The sequence below is a fragment of the Carlito syrichta genome, unplaced genomic scaffold (genome assembly GCF_000164805.1).
Source record: "Carlito syrichta isolate Samal-C Ts95f unplaced genomic scaffold, Tarsius_syrichta-2.0.1 Scaffold115728, whole genome shotgun sequence".
Taxonomy (NCBI): Eukaryota; Metazoa; Chordata; class Mammalia; order Primates; family Tarsiidae; genus Carlito; species Carlito syrichta.
Window position 1 is genome coordinate 539,278 of NW_007059824.1, and position 6,194 is coordinate 545,471.

Consider the following 6,194-nt stretch of genomic DNA (forward strand, 5'->3'; position numbering starts at 1 on the left):
TTCTTTATGACTGCATAATATTCCATTGTGTATATGTACCACATTTTTAAAATCCAGTCCAGCTTCTATGAGCAGCATGGTTGGTTCCATGTTTTTGCTATTGTGAATAGTGCTGCAACAAACATGCAGGTATCTTTTTTGTACAATGATTTGAGTTCCTCCGGGTATATTCCCAGTAGGGGGATTGCTGGGTCATGCGGAAGATCAATTTCTAGTTCTTTCAGAAATTGCCACACTGTCTTCCAAAGAGGTTGCACTAGTTTGAATTCCCACCAGCAGTGCATTCCCACATCCTGCATCCTCACCAGCATCTGTTGCTGTTTGTTTTATTAATGATGGCTGTTCTTACTGGGGCTAGGTGGTATGTCAATGTGATTTTGATTTGCGTTTCTCTGACAATGAGTGAGGCTGAACACTTTTTCATGTGTCTGATGGCTGCCCGTATATCTTCTTTTGAGAAGACACACTGTCTTAAACCCGGTTTGTGCCTGTCTTTGCAAAAGTTTGCTGCATACCCTATGCAGCTCATGACTTCTGCATGATTCAAGGACCGCATAGCCACTTCACTGAGTTGGAAACACCCCACTTTTGGAATACCTTTGGTAGGAAGTGCTTCTGTTGGTCTAAGTGGAGAAAGGATGGCACCAGGGTGGGAGATGGGATCAGCCAACAGGTGTTTATTGGTGCCTGGCAGCAGGGAGCTTTCAAATAAGTTGGTAAAAATGTTTCTTTGAACCTGTTTAGGCTGGAGGCGGGATAAGAATGCAAATCAAAAAAATGGATAGGGAAACAAGACATATATTCCCATGATGAGATTATTTTTGCATTAAGGACCAGTTAATTGGCACAGACAGCAAGCTGACTGGAGTTCAGAGGGGAGAGAGAGATCCCCGCTTGCTGGGATGGCCGGGGAGAGCCCTCCATGTGGGAAATCAAGGGAAGTTGTTCCTCAAGTAAAGACCTGGATATGGCAGAAGGGCCTAGGGGCTGGGTCTCATGGACCAGAACCTCTGTGTATGGAATCTGAGGTCTGTGAGGCCCAGTAGTGGTGGCCTTGAAACCCACTGAAATAATGGAACCCTCAATGGCTGCTTGCCCCAGGTCGCTGGGATTCCACACAAAGGGCATGAAGTGTAGAGCCTGGAGATGTTCAAACCCTGCTGTTCCTATTAGGGTGGATGATTTTGGGTCATTCATTCAACGCCTTCTTTTCTGTGAAGTGGAGCTAAAAGGTAACAGTGGCACCTGCCTCCCCAGATTCTTGTCGTGGATATGTGAACTGGCGTAAGTGAATACACCAGGCTCGTAGGAGCCAGGACCAGCTGGTATGGGGGCAACTTGGGCAACTGCTCCTTGGTCCTTTTCGGGGGAATCAGCAACTGTGACTCAGTGGCCCGGTGCTGGGCACTGAGCGTGGGTCCTTGGTGAAGGTTTGTAGAACTGGATGGTTCTAGTATTCATAGGCTTGTTTTTCATTTTCCAAACTCTGCCTCCCATGCTTGGAGCCAGCCAGATTATGCTGAGTCTTGGGCTGGCATCACTGCCCCTGTCTCAGGGGACCTTCTGCCCATCACAGCCACTGGTCCTGGGGAGAGGGTGACGGGGGGGCGGAGATTTGCCTTGAGGCATCATGCTGTTTCTTCCTTTGTCCGTCCACAGCCTATCACCACAGAGAGCGCACCAAAAAATGTAGTGGACACGGTGAGTGAAGGTGGTGGGCAGGGGCTGAGGATGGGGGGGGTCTGGGGACTGCTCGCTTAGGCAAGAGTGTGGAGGCCTGAAAGGGGAGGGGAGGGTGGAGCTAGGGGGAGATTGAACAGATGTGGCAGGGGACATCCTTCTGGAGTAGATTTGGGGAAGGTGGGGGGAAGTGGTGGGGTGTGGATGCTGGTGACTGTGAGGCATATGACCATTCCAGCGTGTTCGGAACTGGGTTAGTGGGGAATTGGGCAGGCGGGGCGGGAGCTGGGAAGGAGGAGCCGGTGGCTAAATGTTAGCTTCTCTATTAAATATGTAGAATGTGACAAAGCCAGACAGATCTTTCCAAAAAGATCTTTTTGACTCAGCAGAGAGCCAGTTTCCTCAAGGCTGCATGGAAGAGGAAGGGTGGAAAGTGGACGGGTTCGCAGTGGGGAAACCGAGGTTAGCCGCAGAGAGGCGTCTCCCAGCAATGGCCAGCGTGCAATCATGGGCTTGGAGTTGGGGGACTTGGGTTTGAATCCCGACTCTGCCAAGGTTCTATAGGCAAAAGCCCGAGCCTGTCTTTGCCTTGGTTTTCTTATCCGCAAAATGGGAATAATAGTATTCCCATTCACGAGATATAAATGAGAGGGTTTATGTAGCTCTGAGGGGCCCTTAGTGGACTAAGAAATGTGAAACAAGCAACAAGTCTGCTTCCAGGCCCTTCTGCCAACCCTCCTCACCCTCCGCCCCTGACAAACCGGGCAGCTGGAAGACCCGGGTGCCCTTTCATGACGTTTCCTGACTGCTCTCTGACTGCCTTTTCTCTGTCTACAGGGAGAAGGAGCCTCCCGGGGTGGAACCACACGGAAAAGCCTCGAGGACAACGTACGTGCGGGGAGGGCAAGGAGGAGGATGTGGCTGGGCCTCTGGTGGCTGGAGGAGTGGGTGGGCATGGAGCATGTTCTGTGGGCTTACCCCCTCCGGAAGAGCAGGCCGGGGTCACTCAGCACCAGGGCTCACGCTGGGCCCCATCCTTGGCTGCTGCCTCCATTGAAACCGGATCCAGAGTTCATTTGCCCCTGATGGTGCCAGGCCTCCATGCTCCAGGGTGGGAGGGAGGAGGGGACATGCTGGGGAGCCGACACGGAGATGACGGAAGGGAAATGGGCAAAACCACAGCCAGAGGGACCGAGGGCTGGGATGAGGGACTCCTGGGTCCCCTAGGGTGTCTCAGACCTCGGGGGAATTGAAGGATCTGCTTCTTTGTAGACCAGGCATCTTTGACAATGGCAGATGCCTCTGTGTGGCCTACACGTCACTGGTTTAGGAGGGAGCTGAGAGATGGGCTAGTCGGTGTCCCCTTGGGCTCCTCCTGCCTTGCATTTTAGCGGGTAGGGAGTGGGTGAATTCCTGAAATGGAAGGGCCCCACAGAGGGGCCCAGGGGGCTCTTCCAGGCTCTGCTCTGAGCCATGCTTGTGACTGGGCTCATCTCTGTGCCCCAGGGGCGGACCCCCAGCAGAGTCAGGCTTGCATCTTTCTTTCCTGCCCAGCTCTTACAGCAAGCCCTGTGCTGGCCTCTCCATCTCCACCCGCCCTGGGCTGTAGAGGAACAGGGAGTGGTTTTGGCGGTTGGCACAGGGGGAGCTGTTGATGGCACGAGGCCCTATCATCTGACAGCTGCCTGACCCATGGTGGGGAGGGCCCTGGAGGGAGCACTGTGGGGAACAGGAGGGCAGCTCCTGCAGGCAGCCACACTCCTGTGGTGAGCCCACTGCCACTGCCACATTGCCCTGGGGCAGCCCTGCACCGCCAGCCCTAGCAAGCGGAGGCCTCCCAAGGGCCACACGGGCGCCTCCAGCGGAGCAGGGAGCATGCCTCTCAAAGTAGCGGGGAAGGCTGTGCTCAAGGTATGCGTGGGTTCCTCTAGGCATGGGGTACTTGTGTTAGGGAGGGCCCATGTCCAGGTGTGTGATGTCTCTGGGGCTGGGGTGCGGGGGAAACGAATTTTTTGTGCTCCCGAGGATGAACCAGCTTAGGGTACTCACAGTACGTAATATGTGCTCAATAAATGTTAGCCATTCTTTGGCCTCATTTGACTCAGGGCCAGGAGCTGGGCTGGGTGTCTTTAGGTCCTTATGGCACCCCAGTATGGCAGATGCTAGGGCCCCCCTTTGATAGCTGAGGTTTGGAGTCACTCAGTGGATGACACTCCATCCCTTCCTGGGACTGCTGCTTGGATCTGGTGTCATCCAAGGCCCCCGAACCCTTGGCCAGGGCACAGGGAGATGGCGTGTAAAACAAGTCCTTTAGCCGGTGGTCTGGGCACACTTAGGGGCCAGGTCCTAAAGCTGCTGTCCATCACATTCACAGCCTGAGCCGGACGGATCCTGTAAGCTAGATCTTGTAAGCCGCAGTGAGAGAGAGTGAAGTTAGACATCACGAAGAACTTTTAATTGCAAGGGTGTGTGTGTGACCTTGGTCCTAGGGAAGAAAGAAGGCCATTTAGTTGGGATTGGAGGCTATTTGTTTTTCTTTCTTTCTTTCTTTTTTCTTGAAGGAAAGTATTTGTGATCTGGAATGAATGTGTCTGTGTGTTGACATGGTAAGGGTGGTGTCTTGTCTGGATGTGGGAGGAGGGACGGATGGGATTTGGGAAGGTAAGCAAGTGAGAAGATTTTAGAATGGCCTGCATACTGCAAAGAAGGCGGGGAAACCTAAGTTTTTTTGGTTTGGTTTGGTTTTTTTTTAAGAAAGCAGGATTATTGAGGGGACAGAAAACCTCCCACCGTGGGAGGGGACCCGAAGGGGTTGCCTGAAACCTAAGTTCTAAGGCTCCCATCACCCGTCTCAGGTTGTGGGACTCCAGGGTCATTGAGTCGGTCCCCTGCCCGACCTTGGGACTCTCCTGCAGTCTGCCCGAGCGAGGAGCGCCTAGGCCTGCTGCTGCCGCGGTGTGCCTGTCTGTGGGGCTGCACCCCTGCCTCTGGCCCTGGGCCTGGGACTCACAGGCAGGGATGGCTGTTTTCCTCCTGCAGAGCCGCTGCGTGGTGGAGTTTGCGGACAGTGTGCTGTGTCGCACTTTGTTTTGGAAAAATCCAGGCTGGTGGGCAGGAAGGAGAGAGGAAGGGGTGTGGCTGGAGGGGGTGGTATGGGGGGGAGGTGGCTGCAGCCCCCAGAGGAGAGGTAGGAATGGAGCTGGCCCCCTGACGTGGGGCGGCGGCCTGACATAGCCCCGGTGTTCCCTTACAGACCCTCCTCCCAACCAGGCCCCCTGGGGACTGGGGCTCAGGAAACGGCCTTTCTTTCGGTCCAGAGCTGTTGTGTTTGGTCTGTGGACCTCAAAGGAAGACAGAGCTCTTCCCACAGAGGCGCTGCTCCAAACCAACCCCACCCAAGGCCAGGGGTTCCTGCTCCTTGCCACATGGCGGGGAAGAAGGCGGCAGATAACGGAGCCTAGGGTCACAGACCCTGGGCCACCCAGGAGTGCCAGCTCCTGCCTGCAGGGAGGACCAAGTCAGAAAGGGTTGGCTGAGTCTGCAGCAGGAAGGATGAGGGTTAGATACCAGGAGAAACTTCCTGACAACGAGAGAAGTAAGACCCTGTTTTGAGGACACTGTGGCATTTCCTTTCATGGTATTCCTTCAGCAAAGGAGAGACTGTGTTTTGGAGGTGAGGCTAGGGGACAGTTCTGTTTGGTGTTTAGAGAGTTGGATCAAAAATTCTTTTATTGATCTATGCCTTTGGAGGGGCAAGCAGGAAGCTCAAAGCCACCTGAGTAAGATCCCCAGAGAGGAAAAGAATGGGATTACAGGAAGCCAGAGAACTTATTCCTTTTCTAAAACAAAGTTTGTAGTCTCAGCACTCTGGGAGGCCAAGATGAGAGGATTGCCTGAGCCCACGGGTTTGGGACCAGCCTGGGCAACTTGGTGAGACCTCATCTCTACAACAAATCAAAAAGTTAGCTGGGCATGGTGGCATACATGCCTGTGGAACCAGCTACTTGGAAGGCTGAGGCGGAAGGATCACCTGAGCCCAGCAGGTCGAGGCTGCGGTGGCCGTGAGTGTGCCACTATACTCCAGCCTGGGCGACAGAGTGAGACTCCAACTCAAAATAAAGGAGGGAAGGAAGGAAGGAAGAAAGAAAGAAAACGTTTGTAGCATCCTGTGGTAATATCCCCTAGAGGCTCTAAGTGGAGTAGGTAGGAAACCTTGTGAGCACAGTGCTGTACCCATTTCACGGATAAGTAGCTAAGACTGAGACTCAGGCCTGGCTCGGTGGCTCAGCCTCTAATCGCAGCGCTTTGGGAGGCCGAGGTGAGTGGATTGCCTGAGCCTGCAGGTTTGAGACCCGCTTGGGCAACTTGGCGAGACCTCATCTCTACAATAAATAAAAAATTAGCTGGGCGTGGTAGCATGCGCCTGTAATTTCAGCTACTGGGAAGGCTGAGGGGGAAGGATCACCGGAGCCCAGCAGGTCGAGGCTGTGGTGGCCAGGAGTGTGCCACTGCAC

The 6,194-nt window shown here is 54.0% G+C and overlaps 1 protein-coding gene across 1 annotated transcript in view; it reads left to right on the top strand.

The window, feature by feature from the left end:
- Positions 1-6,194, top strand: part of TNS1 (tensin 1) — a 147,114-nt gene that overhangs the window by 35,956 nt on the left and 104,964 nt on the right. The window contains exons 3-4 of the mRNA XM_008073717.2: positions 1,660-1,701; positions 2,518-2,568. The gene's annotated coding sequence lies outside the window, so the exon portion shown is untranslated. The remainder of the gene's footprint in view (positions 1-1,659; positions 1,702-2,517; positions 2,569-6,194) is intronic.